This window comes from Talpa occidentalis, unplaced genomic scaffold (genome assembly GCF_014898055.3).
Source record: "Talpa occidentalis isolate TD23 unplaced genomic scaffold, MPIMG_talOcc4v2.1 talOcc4.9, whole genome shotgun sequence".
In the NCBI taxonomy this organism is placed as follows: Eukaryota; Metazoa; Chordata; class Mammalia; order Eulipotyphla; family Talpidae; genus Talpa; species Talpa occidentalis.
In genome coordinates this window covers 25,481,102-25,508,657 of record NW_023605305.1, presented here as the reverse complement: position 1 = coordinate 25,508,657, position 27,556 = coordinate 25,481,102, and the positions used below count along the sequence as shown (strand labels likewise).

The window sequence follows — 27,556 nt, the reverse complement described above, 5'->3', positions numbered from 1 at the left end:
GTGGAGCCTCGACCTGTCTGGAGGAGGGAGGCCTGGTTGGGCTTTGCTGGGAATTGAAAGTTTCCCCTAAAATGGGTATGCCGGTGGGAAGCTTGGTCCGGATTATGGAAAAAGTACAACAGTCTGGGCCTAGCAGAAATGGTGAGGAGGAATTTTGAAGAAAGGCAACAAATTCAAGATATCTTGAAGCGGTGGATTAAAGAGCTGATAAATCCTTATGTTTCTGTCAGGAACAGTCAAGCCAGTTGCTAGGGCTAGAGTCTCCTGGAAGAAAGACTCGCTGATGAAGAGAGTAATTAATTACTCTTACTGAATTAATACGTAATTCAGTAAGGTGTGGGGGTGGGTGGCTTCCATCTCCCCTACCCCATGTATCTTTGGAAATCTGAGGGATTCCTCGTTATCCATGGATGTCAGGAAGTCTGTCTGGCCTGCCCTGTTCCACCACTGTGGAGGGGGGCAGAGGGATACCTCTGAGAATTTCCTAGTGCTGGGTACATGGGCCCTACCCTGCCTAAGTGGAGCCAGGCTGCCTTAGTTCTGACTAGATTTTGCTGTCACGCCCACTCTCTGCTTTTCCTCGGGCTTGCTGGTCAGCTGGTGCTGCTCAGGATCTTCCTTATTTGTAATCCCTCTTTTTATTTCAGTGTTTGGTGAGAAAAGGTAAATACACGGGCTTGGCTTGCCATGTGGATGCGTGGGTGTGTGTAGTGTTTCCCCAGGGACACAGATGCAGGTGTGTCCATGGGTCCTCCCACCTGTCGCTGGAGGCCAGGAGCAGCCTTCAGGTGATGCTGGCCTCACTGGTGAGCAGGAGAGTGGGGTTTCTCTCTCTGCCTTGCCCCCCCTGCCGAGCACACCCTCGTTCTGACCACATTACCTCATGATTAAAACGATTCGGTGACCTCACTGGGTCGCATGATCCAGGCTGGTTCATGTGTCAAGCTCTTGCCCCACCCAACTCTTCCCTCATTAGCTGTTCTGCTCCTTGCCTCCAGCCATACGGATGGCATGAGATTGCTTGAACATTCAGCCAGTTTGGAGTCTTCTGTCTATCTTCACTGTTCCCTTTGTTTAAAATACCCGTGTGCTCTCATGTTCAGATATCATCCCAATTGATTCTCTTTTCTCGATGCCTTCACATATAGTAGCTTAGAACTAGTGACACTGCAATGCATACCTTTGATTCCTGGACCCTCTTCCACCCCAACTGTGTTTTCTTTGAAGATAGGGACTGAATCTTTCCCATCTTTTATCCCCGGCACTTTACTACCTGGCCTGACCCAAAATAGGCATTGATTGCACATCTATTAAAAGCATGAACATAGACTTGGGTCCTAAGGAGAAGTATTCTACACTGACTGTGTGAGACACCATACCAGGCTCTGGGGGTGGGGATGGCCAGGCTGACCCTGCCCGAGGCGTATGCAGTCCACAGAGACCCTAGAGTCTCTGTGCACAGAGGACACTATTATTTAAGAAGCACAGCAGGTGTGCTTTGGGAGTTCTGAGGAGGCAGCACTTAAGTCTAGTTGTGGGGGAGCTGGTTGAACCTTCTGAGGATGGTTGGGCAGGATTTGACCAGGAAGATAGTTGTGGGCAAGGAGAGTCACTTTTGAGCAAAGGCTGCGAGGTAGGAGATTGTGTTTCTTCACTGGGCAGAATAGAGCACAGTATTTTTATTAGTAATTGAGATCAATTGGAAGGTATGAGGTTAGATGCGATGCGCAGTGATGGAGAAGTTTTGATGGTTTGGAGAACAGAATCAGGGAGTAATAGACATGATAGCTGGGAGCCACTGAGCAGTGTCATCTGCACCACTATGTGGTGGGGGTGCCACCCTGGGTGTGGGACCAGGCTACCTAGATATTTGGTAGCAGGAGGCATGGAGGGGAGGGAGCAGCACAGGGGCTTTGGAGGATCAGCAGTGGGATATGGTTGCCAAAGCACTAACTATTCCAAGGCTGTGTTAGTAAAAAGCACGGTGTCCAAGAGAAGGAAGGTCGCAGTGCCCTGGGCCTGTGTGTAGTGACACAACCCTGGATTCTTAGGCGCACCTGGGGTAATGTTGATGGCAATGCCGTGTGCCAGGCGTTGGCCTAGGGTCTTTATCCCTATCATGTCATTAAGACCCCAGGACGCATATGCCATTCCTAGCCCCCTTTCCAGACACAGCCAGGAGAGGCCTTTTCCCAAAGCCTCGGGGGTAACACGTGGGATTTGAACCAGGTGTCCTGGTCCTGGAAGCCAGGTTCTCAGCCTCCACACCACACTGCCTCCAGCGGATATCCAGAGCGCAGCGTGGCTATGGCAGATTATGCCATCACCTCACCAACTTAAAGGGCTTAGTGACCTCACTCTGCACGAACCATACAATCTACTACAACTCACCCTTTCTAGTTCATGATGCCCTTTCCTCTGTATTTTCTTATTTGATCACAACAGCCGGCTACATTAATGGTCAAAAACTGACCCTTGTTCAGCTGTTCACCTAGAAGAGGTGTTGAACTCCTGCCCTGAGCCATGCCTTCTGAAAGCTCTGTTTTGCTTAGTGATTTGGGGGGAATACACTGTGCCCTTCTGCCCTTATCTGTTGAATTCTCACCCATGCCCAAATGTGAGCCCTTTCTACAGGTTGTTTCATTTTCTCTTGCCGTGTAGCAAAATAGTGGCTTCCAACATAGTGGCTTAAGCCAGGGCTCATTTGTTAGCTCACAGTTCTGTAGAAAAGAAGCATGGAGGGGCTGGATTCTCTGCTAATGGCTACAATCAAGGTATCATGTAGGCTGAGTTCTCACCTGGAGGGTCTGGGCAAATTCCACTTTCCCAGGCTCATTCAGGTCCTGTGATTGTAGGTCAGAGGTCCCATCTTCTTGCTGGCTGTCAGCAAGGTCCCTCACAGCTCCTAGAGGCTGCCCTCAGGTCCTTCCCAGGGGACCCCTCCATCTCTAAGGCAGCAGCACACATCAGTCCTCCCTCTGATTCTAACTCTGCAACTTCCTCCTTTGTGACCAACCAAAGAAAACTGCTTTTCTCCATTAGGACAAGGCCACCAAATTCCCTATCTGAAGCACAACTTAAGCACATAATCTCATTGTGGGAGTAAACTCCATTGAATTCACAGCCCTGGGGGTGACAGGTACACCCCAGAGACATTTTGGGTGCTGGTCCAGGCCACCGCAATAAAGTGAGTTGTGACTTTTTGGTTTCCTAGTGCATATTAAAGTTATGTTTACACTATACAGTAGTCTGCTAAGTGTATAATAGCTTTGTGTTTTAAAGAACAGGGTACCTTAATTAAATGGTGATGCAGAGAGATGGAGTGAGCACAGGTGGAAGGAGGTAGGGGCCTGGACCTCGTGGGACCCAGCAGAGATTGTTCCATGTCTAAAGAAGCTGACCAAGCAAACTCTTTGACCATGTTTTTCAACTGTCTTCTGCAGAATTCCAGGCACAAACCCGGCAGCCTCAGACTCATTCATGGAGGAACCTCAAGAGATACTGGCCAGGTGAGCGCTCCTTTCCAGAAGAAAGAGCAGAGTGTGAGGTGGGCAGCTGCAGCAGGAGTGGACATGAACGCTGGTTTTCAAAGAGAACAGCGTTTTAGTTTCGGCCATCGAAAGTGGTGTCTTCAGCACAGGTAAGAAGCCGGCCTTGCTGGGCGCCACTTTGTCTTCCTTGCATGAGCTTGCAAGTGCTCTTCCTCTTTACAGTGTTGTGTTATTATTATTGTTACCACCGCCATCCTCATTACTTCCTTCCTGGAGCCTCTGTGAATGCTGAAGTGCTCTGGTCTTTAGGAGTACAGCCCTGGTCCCAGCACCGAGTCTCCCCAATTCCTCGGTTTCCATCTGTTCCTGCAACAGTTCCTCTCCTGGGAACCCAGCCTTCTCACCTGTTAGCTCCCTGTGTTCTCCTGCCTTCTAGAGCTTGAGCTAATTTCTGCTTCCCTCTGCTATCCCCATGGCCGTCTTGTCTGAAGAGGCCCCTCCCACCCTCTCCTTAATCACAGAAGCTCGGGGTGCCAGAGGCCCAGCCGCATCTGCTGAGTATCCTCCCTGTTGTAAAGAACTGAAAGGGAGTCTGGTCCCTGGCTGCACAGTCTAGTCACCTGGAGATTTAAACCCTCCCCATAACCCCACCCCAATGAACTCAGTTGGCCCAGGAGGGCCCCAGCACTGGTGTCTCTCTCTCTCTGTGTGTTCGTGCGTGTGTGTGTCCTTTGATAAAACTTTTCAGGTAGAGGTTGTGGTTTCAAGTTAGAAGTTTGGGTCAGGTGTGTGGTGTTCGAGGCTCTTTGTGTCAGGAACGTGTCCTTGGATATATTGTCTGAAGTACAGCAGTATCACCCAGGGAGTGTGTGGGAGTTCCTGATTAAAAAGGAAAAATAAAAAGCTGATTTCCTGGCCTGCTAGACTTTCCAGAGCAGACTCTAGGGTTGGAGGCCACGAAGTTGTATTTTGATTCTGATACAACTGAGGGAAGGGTGCTCTGGGGCCTCTTTCCTGGGACTCTGGAGATCCAGCCCTTTCTTCTCCACAAAGATGCATCCCAAAGAAAGGCAGTAACAGCATCCAGGACAGCCTTTCCCAGGAAAACCTACATTTCAGGAATCAGTAACACCATAATGAACAAATTGGTTCCCCGCCTTGGCTCCCTGGCCCATCTCATGGTGCCTCAACTTGGCATTTGTTTCCCTGTGTGCATATCATCTCAGGGTGGAGTTTGGAATATTCTGCCAGGTGTGTAATAGATATCTGATCTAGGTGGGAGGAGAGACCTCCTTGGGATGCCAGCAGAGATACAGGAAACCCTCCTCAGTTTGGCATTTGCCCTCCCCTGCTTCTTTCTCAAATAATCTTTTGTCCATGTGGGTTCTGCCAACAGTGTGAGGGGATGGGACTGGCCCAGAGGGAAATGAGTTGTCAGTTCCAGCAAGAAATCTGGTTCCCACCCCTTCTTGTGCTTTCCCTGGGGATGGAAAGCATCCGGGGTTGATGGGGTACTGACTCAGTGCTTCTGGAGTCTCTGGGCCACTGCACCCACTGTCGACACTGCCCCTTCCACTTACCAAGGAGGGAGCTGAAATAAATGGCCTCTGAACAAGATAGAAGGGTCAACCTGGGAGCTGGTGGGTAAACCAGACAGGTGGTGGCCAGTGCCAGCTTTCGGTGGCATTGCAGACCCCCCTGTGCTGGGGAGGCCCCTCAACACCTGGTGAGGATTATTAATGGCTCTGTTTAGAGTGATTTAAGGACAGGGAAGTCATCCACTCCCCTGCATCCTTTAGTACAGGCCTGGACTGGGGCTTTCTCCAGAACAAATGTGATTTCTGAATAAGTGATTAGAGCCAAACCTAATTTGAAAATGGATATGAAATCACTTTCTCAGCAGCAAAGTTCTCTGCTAGTAGTTTCCAAACTTTTTTAGTTTTAGAAACCATTTTTAATACTCAAATCTGGCATTGAATGCCCATATATGAAAAAGGTTAAAAATGGTAGTTTGTTACATTTCTTAATATACATTTTCTTTTTAATTTTGGATTTTTAATATCCATAATTATGAAAGTTTGTCAGTAGAGCAATGACTGTTTTGAGACAGGCAGACATTGAAATCCAAATCAGAGGTCAGCAAACCCCACCCTGTGGATGTGACCCAGGCTGCTGCCTGATTTTTGTAAATAAATGTTGTTGGGACGCAGCCTTGCCACCCTTTTACAAAGAATCTGTGACTGTTTTCCACTGTAATGCAGACAAATAGCTGTGACAGAGACTATCTGTCCACAAAGACAAAAATATCTGGTCCTGTATAGAAGTTTGTTGGCCACTGCGCTAGATGACCCTAGTGGGGCTGTGTCAGCTGTGACAGCCAATACTGACAATTTGTTTTTGTTTTGTTTGGCTTGGTTGCTCAGTATTAAGAAAACCCTAACTCAGTAAGGTGACATGAGTGCTAACAGATCTCTATCATCTCATCTTGCAGCCCAGGATGGTCTTCAGTTCAGTGGTATGTGGACATTTGGGAAGGGCTCAAGGGATTCTGGTTTGCATTCCAAACCAGAAGTGCACAGTCTTTTATGATTTCTTGGTAATGATGCATGCAACACATTCCTGTAAAGTTGAAAACTTTTGGGTGTACTTGCTTGTGTGGTTTACATAGATGTGTATAGTCTTAAATATAAAAACAGCAATGTGAAGATGCCCAGAAAGCTCTCATCCCTCTTGTTGAAGACACATTTCAACACTGAAGTTCAAGGTCTACCAGGTCTTGGTCCAAAGCCTGCACCCATGAGTGAAGGTGCTGTACCCACATTGGCTGTGCTCAAAGCTCCACCAGGCACGTTGGGATGTGCCTGTCCATCTTCCATAGTGGTTTTCAGAGGAGCCAAGTGCTCTTTTTAGAATAAAATCTCACATAGCTTTTGAAGAACCTCTGAAATGTCCATAGAACAAAGTTTGAAAACTGCTCTTTTGGTGAATTTCTGTGCTTCAGGATAACAGAGGAGCCAAGGATGCTGAGAGTGAGGAAGGGAGGCAGAGGGGAAGTAATAAAATATGGTAGAAGAGAGAAGCGGGGGTTGGGGGTGTGGATGGCAGGGAGGGCTCCAGGGTGAGGAGGGACCAACATGGTGGAAAAAAGACTCCAGAAACACAGAACAACCTCGGAAGCACCTGCCAGAGCTTGGGGTGGTTCCTGGCATTTGTTGGTAACTACCCTAACACAGCTCTCCAGGACTGTTCTAGTGATTTTCAGCTATCAGGTTGAAAGAAGAGGCCCAGAAGGACATAGGGGGAAATTAAAATATGTGAAGATAATTGGAGGGGAGAAGAAGGGTGGTGAGGGAGCATATAAGTAGCTTCTAATCAGCACAAAAGCACTTCTTGGCCACTGAACAGGGAGAGGCTGAGGGGCAGCAGAGGGGTTAGCTGTGTTAACTGGCCTAGCCAGGCCTGTGCAGGAGGTCCTTGCAAGCCTGGGCAATGGCGAGCAACCTGGATGAGGACAGATGTCAGGTCTCGAAGGAGATAGTGGCTAGGGTTGTGCAAAAGCCACAGAACCAGGAATAAAACCCAGGAGTCCCAGCTCCCAGGTCACCTACCTTACCTCAATGGCTACAAGGAAGGGTGGGACCAGCCTAGTGGCTTTGAGAGCCAGTGGGTCAGAGAAGGCCTCGAGGGGATAAAAAAGCACCAGTTCTTTCTGAGGTTTAGCTGCTTACCCCATAGAAAAGAAAATTTTTAGATTTTAAAATGATGACCTCATTTTGTCTTATTTACATAGCCCTGTTTGTTTATATAGTCCTTTAAATATAGCGCACATGTGCTAAGCTTGGTGCTCTCTCCCACCACCAGCAGCACAGCCGCTGTGTGGGGAGAAACACCTTTTTATCTAAGAGAGGGCAGCCTTGTTTCCGAGGACAGATGGGAGCAAGACGGGACAGGTAGGAAGTTTCGTGGTTTTTTGTGTCGCTTTTCCAAAATAGCCACACTCCTACCTCCCACTTCCTGCCTGACTTGACTCAGGGTAGATTTTCCCCTGCAGAGGCCTTGGACTCTGTGGATTTTCAGGGAAGCTCAAAGGAAGTTGTTGCATGCTCGACCCCAAAGACCTTGAACTTGGTGCTGTGTTTGGGTCTGCCCTGTGCCAGCTGGGTGACCTTGGAAGGCTACTTCAACTCTGTGCCACATCTGTAAAATGGGGACAACAGCCCTGCCTGCACTTGCTATATGGATTAAAGGAGGGGATGTGTGAAGGGCTCAAGGGATTCTGGTTTGCATTCCAAACCAGAAGCGCACAGTCTTTTATGATTTCTTGGTAATGATGCATGCAACACATTCCTATACAGTTGAAAACTTTCAGGTGTACTTGCTTGTGTGGTTTACATAGATGCGTGTAGTTTTAAATATAAAAACAGCAATGTAAAGATGCCCAGAAAGCTCTCATCCCTCTTGCTGAAGACACATTTCAACACTGAAGTCCAAGGTCTACCAGGTCTTGTGAAAAGGGGCTAGCCCAGTGTGGACACATGATAACTCTTAATAAATCTCTTAATAAATGACAGTGATGCTGTCCATCACTGCACTGGCAGGCATCTCCCCTCGACCCGTTATTGCAGTCTCCCAACCCCCTCTCCATCCCACTGGCTTGTCTGCTCTAGCCCATCTCTCTGTCAGACCACAGTGATAGAAAGAGAAAACACACAGTTGACCATGCTTTTCTCTGCTAACAACCCACCCATAGCTTCTAATACCTGTGGTAAAGAGTGGCAAAACTTTTCTCTAAGTGGTCAGATAGTAGATATTTTAAGAATGGCTAGCCGTACAGCCTCTCTCGCAGCTACTGCCTCTGTGGTTGTAATGTGGATCTGTTACGGACACGTGTAAAAGAATGCGGGGGATGGCTGGATTCACCAGCCCCGGGGCCTGCGGGATGAGACCAGTGCCCAGCCCAGTCATTCTCCTTCCCTTCTCTTCCTCCTGTCGTACTCCTAAGGAACTCCCCACACTTTTACCCTTTGCACGAAGTTCCTTCCTCTTGGATGTTCCTTCTGGCTCCTGTGTGCCCCTCCCCCATGGTGTTAGGTACCCTATTATTTCTCCACTGCTCCAGCAGGCCAGCACCCACTGTCTTTGCCTAAAGAGGCTCTTCTCTTCCCTTCTGTATACCCTTGGAGTGCCTGTTTAGGTTTTTCTAGATGTTCAATAAGCATTTGAACACAAATATCTGCAAAATGTGGATGGTTTTCCTCAGGGAGCTTACCCTCTGGTTAAGAAGCTAGGGTGTCAACAGGTGAAAAGGCAGCTAGCAACCCTGGCAGGAAAGGACACCCTCGTATTAGGGCACCCATGACAAGATTCTGACCTTTATGGGGGAAGGAGGAGGCATCGGACTCGGACCTTGAAGGGTGGGGAAGAGAGTTTCAGAGAGAGGAAGTTAGGGGGCTCTTCTGTGTTGGGAAATGGCAAGCGAAGAGCAGACTGGGTTGTGGGATCAGGCTGGTGAGTAGACAGACCAGCCTGGCTGCTGCTGAGGGCCCTCCCCCTGGCGGCTGATGGGACTCAGTCTGAAGCAGTACTTGGACCTGATCAGGGACTGGGGTAATGGTGAGGGAATTTGGATTTTATTCCATGGGATGTGGTCCACATCCTCCACCCCTCAACAGAATTGCCTAGGGTGTTTCTTTAAAATGCAGATTCTGGGGCCTTGCCTCTGGCTGGAGGCTAGGAGGCTTGCAAGGTTTATGGTCTGTAAGAAGAAGAAGGCTACACTAGGGTTGGGGTGATGTTCACAGTATTCTGATTTATGTCACCTGTGGGCATCACAGCCAGGCTAGGGGGAGTGGAGGCAGGAGTAGATAATACTCTCCAAGAGCAGAGAAGACACCCATGCTCAGACGTGGCAAACGACTTGCCCAAGGTCACACCGTGAATTCCTTGCAGATGTGGAACTGACTAGTTTGGGGCAGGCTTCCTCTTACAGCCTTGGGGCCTGGGTTAGTCCTGGAGGTTTCACAGAGGGAGCAGGGAGGGCCTGGCAGATGTTTCAGTGCCCAGCACAGCCTGCCACCTGGTGGGACCTGACCAGGTGGCATTGAACAAATGAGGGAGTGAGTGGGGGATGGATGGGTAACATGGGGGCAGAGGAAAGTGGGGTTCCCAGCTGGTTCGGATGGTGCTGAAGATGGTGATTCCGAAGTTTAGGGGATTGGTGGCACAGAAGGAGAGGAGAAGAGAATTTAGTGCTAAGCATGTTGAATTTAGAGGCCAGGGGCTGACCACACTGAGATGTCAGTAGCTGGACATGACCGTTCAGGGAGCCCTGGGTCAGAGCAGGTGATGTGTGCAGCTGTGGAAGCTGCTAATAGGATAGACAAGAAATTCAGAGAGAAAGGTGGTGGGGTCTTAAGGGCCAAAGCCTAAGGGATGAGCACACACATCTAGAAGATGCTCAGGTAAAAGGGGCTGAGACGTGTACGGAGGTGTGAGATGGGCCAGGGAAGACCAAGAAAAGGGACATTTGAACAGCCAGTCACCCAACAAACACAGTCTGGGCTCCTCTGTAGAATCATTATGCCACGGGTAAATAAAAATGTCAGTCAAAATAACACCCAAATCACGAGTTTGTGTTTGCCTGAGCTGCAGGTGTGGGAACGGAGGTGAAACCTGGAACCGCCTGCCCTGCCTGTCAGGACAAGTCCTGCCGTTTTGTCTCCGTGGGGTTCTGGTCCACGTGGGAGCATTTTGTGGCCTGAAGCCTTGTTTTCCTTTCCTGTGTCTATCTTGGCTCTTTCCCTCCCCATGCCTCTCTCTAGGCATTCAACAGTTACTCATTTTGGGGACTAAAGCCCTGTGCAGGGGAGCTCAGCTGAGGCTCCCAAACCCAAAGGGGTCTATGAGTCACCCACTGGAGAGCTGTTAAAAATTTAGATTCCTGGACTTGCAGATTCGAGGTTCTCCAAGCAGGAGGTGCCAGCTGAGTCTGGGTCCTCACAGCCCCATCTGATCAGCTCTGTGGCTGTATCCATGAATGTGCTATTCTGGAGCAACTCTCCCTGGACTATGGGTGGGGGGGTGCACTGAGGCCACAGGTGGCTTCCCTATAAGACTCTAAAAATGCAAGGTCTGGATAGTCTCCCAGCGAGCCTCCCTGGAGCCTGCAGAATCTCTCCTTCCATAGATCCTGTATCTGCCACCAAACTTCACCCTTTCCCCACTCATAGCATGTACACACACTCAGACACACACACACTCAGACACACACACACACACACACACACACACACACCCAGGACCATTGCCATCCATCAAGAGGTGGGTCATCCTGAAAACCAGCCCTGCCTCCACAGAAGGTGCCATGCACTGTTCTAGGCAATAAGACACAAATTCCTGCCCTCGGAGCTATGTTTTAGCTGGGGAAGCAGACATATTGTCACCTTGTCACATGCTGTATATTTTTGGTGCTGGTAAATATATGAATTTATTAGCTATGAAATAAATATAAAGATGTTATCTTTTGCTTATGTAAAATGTATAGTATGTGAAGAGGTGACCAGTCCAGAAAAGGAATCAGCTGGTCAAATTGGGCCTGACCCAAAGATGGGCTTTGAGCAGAGACCTGAGGGTGTGGGCACTGTGGTATCTAGGGAAGGCTATTCCAGGCAGGGGCAGGATGCTGCTGGTGCTGGGGGGACAGCAAGGAGGCTGGCGTGGTAGAGGGGGGCACTGGAGTAGGACAGGAGTCAGGAGAGGTAACCGGCAGGCAGACAGTTGAGAAGCCACTGAGGGTCTGAGCTGGGAGTGAGCCTGTCACTGGGCTGCAGGGGGCACCAGGAGGCTGGAGCTGTTGGAAGAACTGGACTCGGTGACTGTGGAGTGAGAGGGGGCAGTGGTGGGATTCTGGGAACAGCCTGGAGGTGAGCCCGTGTGATCCACTGACAGGGGGTGCGAGGTATAAGGGTTCGGGGAGGAGAGCCCTGCTGCTACTTGCATTCACTTACTACATTGTCAGGCTAGTGAACCTCACTAAACCTCAGTTTCCTTATCTGATAAATGAGACTTTTGGCTAGATAGATAATTTCCAAGCTTTCTTATGACTTGGAAGCTCACTACTTCAGCCTGGGTTAGAGTTGGCCAGGGAAGGCTTAGAGGACATGGGGTGGGACTTGTACTTATCCTAAGAAAGAGGGGTTCAGACGAGGCAGCTGACTGAGAAAGGGAGAGGGAAGAGTCTGTGGCAGGAGTCTTCAGGCAGAGGAACTGGCAGGAGCACCGCCTGGGAGGCAGGGTGGCAAGGCTTGAGAGCGATGCCCAGGGAGTAGTGGGCAGACTCTGGTGGGGCCCAGGCTTCAGCAGGAGGGGCAGGAGCTACAGGGCCAGGCACACTATGTCCTTTGGAATAAACCAGCAGGTTCAGGGCCTGAGCATTTTCTTGCAAACACTGAGGCCCTCAATTTTGAGCATTTTCAGATGGACACACTCAGGCAGGAAGGAACAAGGCTTGGCTCCTGTCCGGGGAGAGTTAACCTCCTGGCCCAGCATTGCATAACCGCAGAGTCTGCTGAGTGCAAGGAGACTCTACTGTGTGGCAGCCAGAGTGGCAAGCCTGGTGGCTCCGGGCTCTGGCACCGTCCTGCAGCGGAACAAACAGCCCTCCCTCCCTAGATAATGGCCTTCATTGAGCATTGTGTCCATGGCCAGCGCCCAGCACAGGGCAGCTCAGCCTGGGTAAGTTTCCTCTCTTGGCTGCTTAGCAAAATATTTACACTATGCCTTTCTAGTAAGACAGTTCCTAGGAGCCAGCAGGCAGAGAGAGCTGGAGAAAAGCACCCCCCATCTCCCGTGACTCTGCTCTCATCTGGGGTAAATGCTGCCTGTACCCCACCTAATACATGAACCTGGGTTGGTCATTGCCATCCAGGGCTCTTATGTGAAATAAGACGTTGAACTAGAAGTTGTTTGAAGGTCTCTCTGGCTTCAAAATCAGTGGTGTCTTCTCTGAAGATTGAGCTCCATTTCTTTTGGTGTGGGGATTAATGGGACTAGTCTTTAATAGTTCCTGGAGTGCCTCCTTCTTAGGATGCCTTGTGTGTGGAATGGAAGGAGCTGAGGATAAGAACTCTGGGCCCTACCAATTCGACTCTCCCCTCCTGCACCAGTGACATCAGAAAACACCCCACCCCTCTCTGTGCATGTCTTACTGTGGGGAGGAGGGCGCCCCAGAGGGTGTTGTATGTTAAAAGGTTTAAAGAACACCCAAGTGTGTTGTCAGATGAACTTGGGAAGACACTAGGGATGAGAAGACTGTCCTCAAACACCCAGGGGAAGAGGGACCAGAATCAAAACCAGTGCATGAAAAGCTCACAGCTCACCCTGAGAGGACATCTCCAACAGCACACAGCCCCTCCAGCCCCCAGTTCCATGCCCAGGAACCCGGCCTGTAGAACAATAGCACTGGTCTGTAAAGATACCTGCACAAAAGCTGTTCCTTTCAAAATTCCAGTGGCAAAAAAAAAGAAAAAAGAAAAAATATGAAAACTCAACAGTAAGGAAAGTTTTGAAGGTGTTTATCCAAACGGTGACTTGAAATCCAGATACTAAAACGAATGAGACAAATTCTGCCCTTGTTCAGAAAGGTGGCAAAGTTCAGTGGTTAGAAATGTGGTCTGGAGACAGACAAGCGGGGTTCAGATCTGGATCCAACCACTTACAAACTGAGTTCCATGACCGCTCACGGACAGTGCCTGTCCCATTGGTGAGATGTTTCTCAGTGCTTATAACTGTGCCTTACATGTGCTAACTGCTCAGAATTGTTGGCCTTTGACCTAGAAAGATTGTCCACAAGAAAAGCAAGATGCAGAGAAATGAACATAGGATGATTCCATTTTTATAAAAACAGTGTCTACCCGACCTTCCCTCCCCCTCCAAAAAAACACAAGAGTGATTGCAGCTGCCCCAGGTCTTGAGCGGCCCCCTGACAACAGCCCCTGGGGAGGCTTTGAGGTGTGTGGGAGCTCCCCGGTGCCCTCAATGTCCCCTGCCAACTTGCATCAGAGGCTTGATGGGCCCATCTTGGCAATTGCAAAGGACCTGGCATTTGACTCAACAAAACAGTCTGTTGTTCACTAAATATATATGCTCAGTCATATCCTTTTTGCAGGTGGGGAAGGAAGGCATTGGTGGATGGCTTGGTTTTACAGAAAGGCTCTTTGCTTGGCAGCGGAGCTCCTTAGCGGAGCCCACACAGTTGCAGGTGGAGTTCTCTTAGCATCTCCCCAGACCCGGTTCAGCTTGTGTGGGTCATGCCAATGACGCCAAGGCCCAGTTTGAGAGGGACTCTGCCTTGGTCACTTTCAGTCACACTCAGATTCACAGACTCTCCCTCCCCCAAGTGCTTTGGGGGAGGAAGGGGCAGGGACAAGCTGAGAAGTCCCCCAACTGGGGTGTACCTGCCATGGAAGTCAGAGCCGTTTCTCCCACTTTAGGATCTCTGAGATAGGGTGCAAAGTGTTACATTAACAGAGAGAAAACATACTGGTTCAAGGCATGTTAGATTTATTTGTGTATTGAGTAAGTATATTTAAATTTTAAAAGGCATTTCGGCAAAACAATAATATAACAAACAGCAGTAAACCACCACCCTGACTGACAAAAGACTTCAACGGGTACAGTGGGAGCCCCTGCAAAGCCTCCCACAATCACAGGTCCCTCACTCCCAGGTCACCATTGTCCCAAACTTGACTTTTACACGCTGGTTGTTGTCTGAGCACCTGCTATGTGTCAGAAAGAGTGCTGGGTGCTGGATTTACCCTGGTGGATGAAACAGCATGGTTCCTACTCTGTGGGGAAAGTTGGGTGAGACCACGGCCCTTCTCAGAGACCAGTTATTTCCAGGCTTCAGTGAGCTACAGTCTTTGGTCACTTAAATACTCACCCGTCCGTGTGGGGTGGTGACAAAAGCACAGCTGGGAAGACCTGACACCTGCCCGTCTTTAGTCTTGTGACTTGGGCAAGTCTCTCCTGCTCCCCTGGCCTCAGACCTGGGCCTTGAATTGGATGTTACACATGTCTTCCACATTTGGGCTTCAGATTGGGTGCTGCTTGAGAGCCTTCCAGCTCTGTAATGTGGGTGTGTGATGGGGGGGGGCAACCTAGAGCTTGCCTGGGGAACCATCTGCATCATCAGGTGGAGGAAGTGAGGAAGGGCTTTGCCATCTGTAGAGGGGTGGGCTACTTCCCAGGTGCAGACAATAAACCACTAGTAGAACAGGACTTTAAGAGGACTTAGGTGAGATTCTTCATTTTAATGATAATTCATTTAATTAAATAAAAACCCAGAGTTGGCAGTTATACCAATGACCCCTATTGCTTAGAATGAGTGGCCTCCTGACATGTTTTAATATGTCCATTTCAAGTCAATGTAACTTAAAATATTACAAAAATAGCAGTAAAAATGACATGGGTTTCTGCAAAACTTGCAGTGGTGCCACCAAAATGGCACAGTGTTTTGCAAGACCTGAAGATGTAAGACAAGGCTTACCTGGCATTCTGAGATGCTGGCAGAGCTGAGCACCTAGCCGCCTGCCGCCAGGTTGGAGCCCCAGAGGTGCTGGAGTGACTTAATGAATGGCTCCCTATTTCAAACAGCATGAGAGAAATATCCTTCAGATCTCAGTGCCAAGAAACCTCTGCTTTTTCTGAGGAGCCTGTGTGTTTCTCATCAGGACACAGAATACGGAATGGACAGTGTTACCCTTCTTTCTTTGACTGCCAAGAAGCAGTACCCTGACCCCGGGCCCGAAGAGAGCTGCCCAGGGGCCTTCTAAACTACTTATCTGTGTTCTTCTATCCCTTCTGTCTAGACCTTCTGTCTTCCATTTGTCATTTTTAATTTGTGCTCCTATTTTTTTTTTTTAAACAATGTCAGATCTTCCATGGTATAAAACAAGTTAAAATTACAGGAAAAAAAGGGAATGAACAAATTAATTAATCAAGTCATGCACAAACTGCCTAAGACTGAAGCATTTTGGGTTCTGCTCAGCCACTTGGAATTTCCTGCCAGGGGCTGCTTCCCAGCTGAAAGGACCCAAAGAAGCAGTTGTGGGTGGCCATTACCTGTTCTCACCCCCAAATCTGAACCAGTGAAGCCCTGGGGACATACAACTCCCATTAAGCTTGAAAGCCATGTTAGAAGTAGGAATCTCCCTTCAGACTCAGAATGGCAGGCCCAGGGCTGGTGACCTGGACACCCCACTCTCCCTACCCAAGTTGGGTTTGCAAATACTGTTCCCTTGGGCTCTCCCGACTGTTCTGCAGGGTCTCTAGCCCCAGGGAACATTGCAAGTGAAGTCTCCAGGACTGGTTCCAGACCACTGGTCCTGCTGCTGGCCCCAGGCTGCCCAGACTATGACTGCAGTATCCTATCTGACTCCCACACTGTCCAGCCCCCTGCGTCTGTAGCCAGACCCCATGCTGTCCTGGGGCCTCATGGTGGCTTTCTCCAACCTGTGTGATCTCACAGGCTGGTGGCCTGAGAATTCCTGGGGGCCAGGGCACTCTGAGAAAATATGAAATATGGATATTTCTAAAGCAAATGACTAAAAAATGATGCTATCTGAAAGAAGCAGGACATGGAAGATGACATATTGTATGATTTCCTTTATATAAAATGTCCAAAATAGGCAAATTCATAAAGCTGGAGAGTATATAAATTAGTGGTTGCCCAGGACTGGGGAGGAGGGAATGTGGAATGACTGCCAATGGGTATAAAACTCCTTTTTGGGGGAATGAAAATGTTCTGGAATTAGATAATGATGGTAGTTGTACAATTTTGTGAATCTACGAAAATCCACTGAATCTCACATTTAAAGGGGTAAATTTTATGGAATGTGAATTACAGTATATTAGACACCAGCTAATATAGCAGCTTCCAAAAGCTAGGTTTTGGGCAGATATACACAAAATTTAGAAAATTCTACCCGTTAGCAGATGAATATACTCTGTGGTTTCAGAAATTAATATGACCTTTTTTTCCAGAAAGGAATTAAGATGACTTCTGTAAACCATGCATTAGCTAAAGCTTTCCACCAATATAATTTCATTCATTCATTCACTCCCAAACACCCATGAGTATCTACTGTGGGGCAAGCACGGAGAACATCGAGGTGATAAAACACAGCTCTGTTCTCTAAAATCTGTAGCTGGAGATATGACATGTGAAACAATCAGGACTGCGAGGAAATCCACTGGAACTGTCTGGAGCCCAGCTCCAGGCACGACGTAAGCAATCGAGAATTCAGAGCAGTGACTGCCCCAAGATCGGGAGCTTTGACTGGCCTGGGCAGAAACACAGGGGTGTGATCCTTTTGGGAAAGAGACATCTCATTTGGGCCAAAACCTATTGGGAAACCCATGTGGAGAGGACTGGAGCATGTTGGAAGAATTTGGAGTTCCCGGGAAGGGACTGGGGAGTCCCGGCATTTTAGCCAGCAAAGGAGAGAGAGAGCAGGGCTGTGCCTTGCCTGACACCCAGGGAGATGACTCAGTGCTCAGCACTGCTGGCTGCTCACTGCACTCCCTCCCCAGGGTATCCCGTGGTTCCCCCTTGTAGGTGTCCCAGAGCCTCCCAGCTGCTGTGTCTTGGGCAGAAGTGCAGTATTAACAGCTGCCAAACTGGCAGGACAAGAACTAGCAGGCTGCTCCGTTTCTTCAAGACAAACAATGCCATTGGGTCTTCTAACATACTGGGTGGAGGAAAAAGTTGCCAGGATTTCACTTCCCCTGTCTTCTCAGGGGCAAAAGTGAAGGTGGGGTCAGGGCTGGTAGCATAGGGCCCCCAGAGTCACGTAGGAGGGCGATTCTAAGTCCTGGTGAATTCATTTTTTTACAGCAACAAACCCGTCCTGGCTCCCTGAGTACAGACAGGACTGAGGATGGGGCTGAGAGGCAGAGTCAGGTTCCTGGGTACAGACTCAGGGCACAGGAACCTGAGCAGCATGGCCTGACAGTGCCTGGGCTAGCATTCATTTGTTCACAATGCACCGGGCAGCCCACCATCTGTGCTTAGAGCGTGGGAAACACACTATCTGCCCCACATCCCCACCCCAGGGCCTGCTGCAGGGTAGAATCTTTAAAAACACCTGGTTTGGTTTGGATGGAGAAATAGATATGTGGCTTATAAGAGTCTTTTTTTTTTTTTTTTTTAAATGCAGCCTCAGAAAATCATACTTGACAGCCTCCTCTTCTTGATCAGGACAGAGCAAGAGAGCTTGGGTTGGGGGGGGGGGCGGGGGGGGGGAAACCAGTTCTAGAAAACTGAGAATTTATCCCCTCGAGGACACAAACAGTCCATTCCCCAAGTGTTTATAAGCCCCAAGTCACCAAAAAAGGAAAGACCCAGCTCAGGACCCAAAGTGATAGTTCCTGACAAGAAATTGTGGTCAGATCCAGGAAGCACTAAATTAAAGCAGCTCACTGGTGGAACTTGAGGAGCAGGCCAGTTGTCTACTGCCCTCTTCCCCCTTCCCCCTCCCTACACCCCCGGTCCTCCCCTGACAGAACTAACAAGGCCCTGTCTATGACCTGCCTTTATGTGTGGTGCTGTAAACCTGCTTTTGGGGAAGAGTTATCTTACTTTGGCCCATCTTATAGGGTCCCTTTCAAGAGTCTGACTTGACTTTCTCTACTTAATAAGACTCCTCTAGGCCACCTGCCTTGACTCTCATTCACACAAATTCATCCTTTGGCAAACATTCCTTCTGAGCTCAAAATGCTCAGAGACACCATTTATTTGTGTGCCTGCCACTGTATTAAGTTCTAGGGATCGAGGTTGAGTGGGAGAGGCTCCTTGGTCTAAAAGAAGTCTGCCTTTTAGGGGAGGAAAACCTGTAAACAAATGAATCACAGCACTGTGTGAGACTTACAGAGGTTTTTGACTGAATGTTAGCAGGTCTCAGAAAGCTGTCTGGAGGATTTGATGTCTGGGGCGGCGTGTTAACCAGACCTCTGCAAAATCAAAAAGCAACAGCATATAAATAGATATGTAGAGAAATTTGTTTTAAGGAATTGGTTCGCATGAATTTGGAGACTTGGCATATCCAAAATTCTGCAGGATGGACTAGAGGATTGCAGTCTCAGAGATCTACAGTTCAAATCCAAAGGCAATCTACTTCCTTCTTGCTTAGGACAGGCCAATCTTTTGCTGTAAAGGCCTTCAACTGATTGGATGAGGCCCACCCACAGTATGGAGAGTAATCTGCTTTATTATAAGTCCACTGAGTTAAATGTTAATCTCATCTACAAAATAAACACAGACATCTGAAATAATGTTTAATCAAATGCCTGTGTACCGTGGCCCAGCCAAATTGGCACATAAAATTTGCCACCACTGTAGATTTGGAAGGACTTTGAAAAGTTTGTGTCATATCCAGGAGGGACAGGGTATTTGGAGCAATCATAATGGCATATGTTCTGGAAACTAATCTCCCTTGTGGTTGGAGCATGCAGTCTAAAGAAAAAAATCAGACTTGTGGAGAACAGATCCAGGACCTTCAGAATCCATCAGACAAGAGATCTAGAAGCAGAGACCACAGACAATTCCAGAGAGAGCAGGAGGATAGACAGTCAAAAATATAGCAAAAGAAATTTCCCCTGAGCTGAAAAAACTCACACAGATTTTAAAATGAAAAGAGCACTCTAAATTGAGCACTCTAAATTATTATCTCCTGTCCTAACAAGAGCTAGTAAAAAGGAGTATTTAAATGCATCCATTGAAATGTCAGACCATCAAGGAATAAAAAGAAGAGAGCTTCCAGAAAGAATCAAAATCTAATCAGAATTTGTCATCCATAGCATAGGATACCCAAGGACAGTGGGCGATGCTTTCAGAGTTCTGAAGGTACTTGATTTTGACCTAAGAATTCTATCCCCTCAAACATGGGAAGCAAAATAAAAATATTTTTATATGTAAGAGTTCAGAAAGTTTATCACTCGACTGTCTATATTTTCCAAGGGAGTAAACAAAACCTCCTGGAATTACTTCTATCCATTGAGAGGACGGAATCTAAAAAAATGACATAGATTCAAGAAGTAATGAAGGAAGCTATAAATACTTCGTAGGAGGATTGATTGGTTCTTGATTTGTAGAAGAGTTTTCTTCTTGTGACAAGATTTCAGTCAGATGGAATTACATTTCTTCCTCTTGTAAATGTCCATTCATATTAAGTGGTTCCCAGGGAATGTTGTCTTCACATTCATACTGCTTATTAGCTTCAATTTTTAAAATTAGCCTAGAGATTACATTATAATATAGAAAAGAGTATAAATGTTATGAAACTTGAGGATGTACACATAACATATTACTAACAAAAATGTGAAGGTGAACGCAGGAAAGAGGTGGGGAGAATTCATGCACATATTTCTTCATTTGTTTGCAGCAGGAAGTGAATGGACATTACCTAAGTGGACAGTCCAGGAAAGAGCAATCTAAGTATATTATTTGAAGATGTTAATGGTACCTGCCGGAAGAGCCAAAAACATATAACTATCAAAAATTGTGAATAGAATAGAAGGATGTTAGAGGGGAGGTAAATATGTTAGCAGACAGGCTGAGGGGCACCCCAGGACCCTCAAACCTGCCTGCTGCATTAAGACAAAGCATACTCTAGTGCATAAGACCTTCAATAAAAGAACTTTAAATACATTCGTGTGCAATAGGGAATTACTATCCAATAGAGAGAAGAGAAAGAATATAGTTAAAATAGTTTCCTCATGAAACACCCAAAATTACCCAATCCCCCCATGAGTAAGTGCCCAGCCAAACAGGTTTGGCGCAGAGCAGAGCTACTAAGGCCTGAGAGCTTGCCACAAGTCAAAGCCACCTGCTGTCCGGGAGCCATAGGAAAGGGGCAGAAGGCAAGTCTGGAAGGAAAAGAACAAATCAAAATACAAGTGAAAATAAGGACTGCTGCTGTCGGCCTCCCCACAGGTCTCTACCCTCATCTCTTTCAAGTGTCTCCCTTCCATGTCCTTCATCTGTCTCTGCTGCGTGTGCCTCCTCCAAGTCTCATTCCTCCTGTTTTCTTCTCTAGCTTCCCCTTATGGCAGCTCCATTCTTCCTTGGGTGGGTGACACTTGAAACTCCCCTTTCTTTCTTTTTTTTTAACTTTTTAAAAAAAGATTTATTTATTTATGCATACAAGAACTGGGGTACAGGCCAGAGGTGCAGGGGGTGAGAGGATTTACCAGAGACAGAGTGGGGAACAGAACAGGCAGACTGACTGAAATACACTGCTGAGGGGAGCAGTGGGCGAGTCAGGAGAGGTCTGCTGCACCATGTAGGTAGCTCCCTGGCTGGCCAGGGATAGAACTCGTGCTGCAGTGGCTGCAGACAGCTTCATAGGTTGCGTCTTAACCCCTTGTGCCATCGGGGATGCCCTGAAACTGCCCTTTCTATGGATGTCACACTTTTACAAGTACAGAAAATCCCTCAGTTTTTGTAGCAGAGTCAGGATCATAATTGAGGGAGGATGGTTTTGAATTCTGGGGGTGCAGCATCTCAGACTAACACTTGAGAAGAAAAGGACCCCCAGACCATGCCAGCATCTCAGCTGCTGGCTGTCCTGCTCCATTGCCACACTACGTGTGTCCTAATGGGGGAATCCCCATTCATTCACTCAACAAATGTGCATGGAGAACTCCTTAAGTCAAGAACTCTGAAGCCTGATTTGGTTCTTGTCCTTGGTCTGCTCTTCCATTGATGTGCTCCGCAAACCTGACCCTATAACTTCTCTGAGTGCCCCACCTTCCCACACTCAGGGCCTCCCAGCATCATCCTGCCGTTGCCCACAGGACTCCCCTTTGCTACTTGGCAAAGCCCCACTTGTTCTTCAGAGCCCCATGTGCCATCTCTCAGGCTGCCCCTGTGAGCCTTCACTCCCCATCCCAGTGGGTCCCCCCACAACCTGTGCTCAGAACCTGCTTCTAGCATGTCCTTCACATTATAGTCCTTGTTTTTGTTTGTGTCTCCTTATAGGCTTTATAGTTTTCCAGCCTGTGGTTTTTTAAATTGTAGCATGACATACAGAACATTACATATAGCTATGTAAAACCTGTGTATGTGAAAACTAAAGCTATAAAAACAACTACATGTAAAAACTCAGGTAACATATATGTAACCATATCCAGATGCAGTCTATTTCTCTCACCCCAGTACTAACTCTTGTATGAATATACCACAGTGTTTCCCTTCTATTTGTTGTAATCATTTGGATTATTTCCAGCTTTTCAGAATACAGCTACTATGAACATCCTTGTTTGTGTGTTTTGGCAAACATATAGATACATCTCTGTAGGGTATATTTTTAGGAGTGGAAATTTGGGGTCAGGGAGTTGGTGTGTGTTTGGCTTTTGCAATCATCCAAATGGTTGTGTTTATTTACCTTCCCACCAACAGTGCACAAGGAGGTTTCTACTGGCCTTACTTCCTTGCCAACATTTGGTATCAGTGTGTTTCACGTTAACCATTCTGGTGAATGCGCTGTGAGCTTAATTTGTAATTTCCAAATGAGTAATGGTAAAGGGTTTATTGGCCATTGAGATAACCACTTTTCAAATATACGTGACCCAGTCTCTTGCCATTTTTTAAAATCGTGATACATAAAGTCTACCATCTTAACCATTGTTAAATCCAATCGTGTTAAATAGTTTCATGTTTGTGCAATGTTGGTAACTCTCCAGAACTCTTTCATCTTGCAAAACTGAAACTCTGAAACTCTATACTCACTAAACTACAACTCTCCACTCCCTTCTCCCCACACCCCCAGCCCTTGGCAGTCACCATTTTTTCTGTCTCTATGACTATTCCTAGTCTCCCATACAAGTGGAATCATATAAGATTTGTCTTTATTGTGATTAGCTTATTTCACTTAGGATAATGTCCTCAAGGCTCATCCATATTGTGGATTGTGTGATAATATTCTTCCTTTTTAAGGCTGGAATATTCCATTATCCATCCATATTTTGTTTATTCATCCACCAATAGACACTTGGGCTATTGTTTATTGATCCATCAATAAACCTTTTGGCTATTATGAATAATGCTGCTGTGAACATGGGTGTGTAAATACCTTGTTGAGACTCTGCTTTCAATTCTTTGTACCTAGCAGTGGAACTGCCATATCATATGGTAATTCTGTTTAATTTTTTTATACCATCATACTGTTTTTTACAGAGGTTATACCATTTTGCATTCCCACCAGCAGTGCCCAAATATTCCAATTTCCATATCCTCACCACATTTACTATTTTATGGTGTGGTTTTTTTTTCATAGTAGTTATACAATGAGTGCAAAGTGACATCTTGTAGTTTTGATTTGTTGCTGAGCATCTTTTCCTGTGTTTGTTAGGGGCTGTTTGTTTATCTTAGTTGGAGAAATGTTCAAAAAGTTCTTTGCTCATTTGTTAATGTCATTGTTTCCTTTTTATTCTTGAGTTATAGGTGTTCTCTTTATTCTGACTATTAACTCCTTATCATATATATGATTTGCAAATATTTTCTCCCATTCTATATGTTGTCTTTTCACTCTGTTCATTATGTCATATGGCACAAAAAAGTTTTAAATTTTGATGAAATGCAATTTGCCTATTTTTACTTTGGTTGTCTGGGCTTTTAGTATTATATCCAAGAAATCATTGCTGAATCCAGTATCATGAATCCTTCCCCCTTGTTTTCTTCAGAGAGTTTTATAGTCTCAGCAATTGTCTTTAGCCTTTGATACATTTTGAGTTAACTTTGACCATTTTTAATTAGATTGCCTGCCTTTTTAAGATTCATTTTTAGAATTGTTTTATACTCTGGATGAGACCCTTGTTGAATTATGTATTGCAAATATCTTTCTCACAATCTGTGGTTTGTCTTTTTTACCCTACTATTGGTAACTTATGGTGAGCAGGAGTTTTTCATTTTAATTAAACTCAATTTGTGATTGCATGATTATGCATTTTGTGAACTGTGTACAAACTTTCTGTTGGCCCCACGTTCATGAAGAAACGTACTTATGTTTTCTTCTAGAAAACTTCATAATTCAGTTGTTAATATTCAGATCAGTCATTCTTTTTCACATTAGTTTTTGTGTATGGGATCAAGGTAGGGGCCAAGGTTCATTTTTTTCCCCCATGTGAATATCCCATTGCTTCAGTACCATTTCTTGCAAAGACTGTCATCTTCCCCACCAAATACGATAGCACCTTGGTTACAAATTTGGTGTTCTTTATATAGGGGGTCCATTTCTTTATTGCTTCCATTGATAATCTTTGGCTTCCCTTGTGTTTAACCACACTGTCTTGATTATTGCAGCTTTATAGTAAGACCCATAAATTGTGTCTATTTTCATATTTACTGACCTGACTTTGAGAAGGCCCATATAATGACTGCAGACTGAGTGAATAAATGAAGAGCGGAGTTATAAGGTGATCATTATAACTGATGTATCTTTACTGGTATAGTTATTCCCATTCTGCTGAATGAGCAAGAATTGTAGAGACCACAGGTAGCCCCTACTTTTCATTGTTTACTTTTGGAATATACCTTGTCACCCATTCTCACTGGACATTTAGCTTCAGTTTTATTGTGTGTGTTAAAGTATGTTCTATATATTGCCTTCACAGTTGACCATAAAATCTTGACTGCCTAGATGTAGGCAGCTATGCCTTTTGTTCTAGTCATTTGTGTAGAAACAAAATGCCATCTAAGCACAGCTAGACACCCGCTGGAAACTGGCAAGAGAGCAGGCCACTGCAACAAGTGTGGAGTGTAGGTTGGTAAGTGACTAGCAGAATGCAAATGGCCAGAAGAGAAGTCTGCCAGACCCTGCCCAACTCTCATTTCAGGCTTTGTTCTTCCTTAAGCTCTTTTACCCACAAGTACTTCCTGGACCATTTAAGATAAGCAGGTCAAGTTCAGATGCTCACCAAGTTCTCTGTCCAGAAGCCATTTTTAATCCTTACTGGAACAAAGTGGATATAAATAAATGATGAGAAAGATAGGTAGATAGATACTTAGATCTATAATAATAGATATCTGAGTAATTAATTAACTACAAGCACCTGGGTTGCACCAGACCCTTATTGAGTGGAAACTACAGTCCCTGGTCTTGATTCATTTTCAATCTCATTGTGTACGAGACTTAAACACTAGAGATACTTTTCTAGGTGAAAGGGGGAAACAAGTTCTAATCAAGGCCAACTCATATGATGTACAGGAAGGCTACTGGGAATAGAGTTTGGTTACCCAGAGTCTTAGGCCTGTGGCCCCAGCTGACAGGTGGGTCTCCACAACAGAGGTCACCTGGTACCCAGGTTCAGGTTCCAGTCCTGCCATTACCAGCTTCCTGATTTTGTGCCTCAAGTTCCTCCTCTGTAAAATGTGATGTGAATAGTCGCTGCCTGATACTTTGATTGTGTAAACCCTTAGAACAGCCTGGCACATATTAAGAGTTCACAGACACAGAGCATCGGTTAGGACCTCTTTGCCTAAGTTACCACAATCACAAAAACTCAGGGCCTAGGCTTCTAGCTTCACAGAGTGAAGCTCTGTGTTATTCCTTGGTGTTGCCTGTGAAATTATTAGCAGCCAAGACCAAGGGGTACCCTGGAACCCCCAAACTTGCATGGTCTAAAAGGGTTCCAGTCATCCATGTGCACAAAGGCAAAGCAGATTCATGTGAGAGAACTTGAATAGAATTAGTGAGAATAGAGAAAGAGGAGAAGAAAGGATATTTGTAATCAGAGTTTTCCCAATAAAACACCCAGTTACCCATCCCCTTGAGGGCAAATACCCAGCCAAACAGGGTTGGTCCAAAGTAGAGCTGTTGAGCCCCAAAAGCCTGTCACAGCCTAAGGCACCTTCTGGCAGAGTACCACAGGAAAGGTGTGAAAGGGACCAGGCAAGTCTGGGATAAAAGGCGCAAAACCAAAGTACAAATCAAGATAGCAGCTTCTACCGTTGGCCTCCCCACTTGTCTCTCACCCGCGTAGCTCTTCAAATGTCTCTCTTCTATGTGTCTCCTTCCATGTCCTCCAAGTCCCTAGTGCAAGTGTAATACCAAGAAGCAAACACCTTTCTTCTCCATGTGTCTCCCCACAACTCCTGCCTTCTGTGTTCCATGGCTCCACTTGGCCGCTCAGCTCGCCCATTGTTCAGTGGAATGGGAAACATGGCACCTCCCCTTTTTATGGAGATGTCTCTGGAACAAAATGTGTTCCTGTTCTCAGGGATATCACTGGAGACCTCGTCCTCCCTGGTGATGTCCACTCACTTTTCCCCTGGGCCCTCTAACAGGAAGACAAACACCAGCCAGGTGTAACCATCCCGGGAGTGCCTCAGTTTCTCCTCATGGTGAATAGAATTCACTTTCTGGCCATGTGCAGAAATTCCAAGACCTGTGTAGGTTGTGGGGTAGGTAGGGGAGAGAAGGAAAAGTAGGAGTACAGAGACCACAGTCATCCAAGGGAAATGAGTTGAGAGCCCCACCGTCCTGAATAATCTACTACTCATTTGGGGAAAAGCATTTATCAAGAAACTCAGTCCTGAGATTAACAGGATCAAAGTGGGGAGGGCCATTGGGTGCTAGTGGAGTTGTATGTGCTTAGCCTGGGAGTCCTTGGGGAGGAGCTGAGGAGTGAGAAGAAAGGCAAAATCTACCGGGACTGTGCTCACCAAGGTCAGTTCCTGAGGTTTTCCAATCAATGACCTGTGCTGGGTGTGCAAATCTTACTTCTGCCCTTTCTCGTATCATCTGGAGCTCTGAGCTTCACCTCTTTGCGCCTCAGTCCTATCATCTCTAAAAAAGGGATATGTGTGAGGTTGAAAATGTTGATAATTTGTATCATTTGAGCACATGGTAGGTGCTCATTTAAGTATATTTTAAAATATTTTGCTCAGTGCTGGGTCCAGTGGCAGATACTGGAAATACAAAGATGGATAAGGTCTGGCTCTGCCCAGTCCGGGGGAAAACAAGTTTGCCGGGAAGATACTGATGAACTGGTTAAGCCACTGGCCTGACCCATGACAGGCTTCTCAGGGAAGCTATTTGATCTACTGTATTACTAGAAAACTTCTTCCCAACCTAGGCAATCCATTTAAACCTTAGGTTGTGCCTATTTTCCATGAGTGAATCCAGGCCAGACAGTGTGAGGGGTCACTTGCCCCAGAGCCTGATCCAGCCCCCCAGCATGGCTCAGTCACTCCACTGGACTGGATTGTGCCTTCTTCCTCTTTTTGAGAGTCAGTACTGCCCCTGGCTTGGTTAGATCTGTTTGGCACAACTGAGCCTTCACAGGCTTTTTCTTGTCCTTCTAGAGCCTAAGCAGGAACATGTAGTAATTCCTGCCCATGCCCTGAACTCCACCCACCCCCCAGCCCAGTGAGAAGCCCCTGCCTGCACATCAGAGCTCAGGAACCCCAAAGCCATGGCAGAGAGAGGCAACAAATTCAACTGCGTGGCTGCAGTCCAGCCTCCTGTGCTTGCAGTGTCCTTCTGCCCACCTGGACTAGAGCCACTTTCTCCCAAGTCAAGGGCCTGCTCAAGCATTCTCCTCCTGGGAAGCATTCCCAGACGCCTCTGTGGAATTCGCCTGCAGACTCTTCTCCACCTGTTAAATGGGCAGCTGCAGCTTGTGGATGCAGAGTGGTCAAGAGCATGTGAGATAGAGTTGATGCAAAGTGAAAGCACAGGATGGAAAAAGGCTTCATTTGCTGGAACCAAAATGCCATTGGCTGTTCTCCCTGCAGCAGGAGATGCCTAGAGTTCTTGACAGAGGAAAAGGCCCTGTGAGGTTGGCAGTTGAAGAGACGTCTCTTTCTGCAATGAATGGCGGGATGCAGTTGGGGAACCTAGAGGCAAGGCGATCCGTTCTAGGAGGCAGCGAGAGGATTTTCATCAGTTTCTCCCAATACCAGGCTGTAGAAAAATATGTCAGATTCATGTGGGGAATTTTGAAAACTATCTAGATTCTGGGGCCTTTTTTCAGAGATTCTATTTTAGGAGATCTGAAATAGGGCT

The 27,556-nt window shown here is 46.8% G+C and overlaps 1 protein-coding gene across 4 annotated transcripts in view; it reads left to right on the top strand.

The window, feature by feature from the left end:
- Positions 1-27,556, top strand: part of HIVEP3 (HIVEP zinc finger 3) — a 375,474-nt gene that overhangs the window by 292,993 nt on the left and 54,925 nt on the right. For all 4 annotated transcript variants that reach the window (XM_054691193.1, XM_054691191.1, XM_054691192.1 and 1 more), the window contains one exon: positions 3,444-3,640. The gene's annotated coding sequence lies outside the window, so the exon portion shown is untranslated. The remainder of the gene's footprint in view (positions 1-3,443; positions 3,641-27,556) is intronic.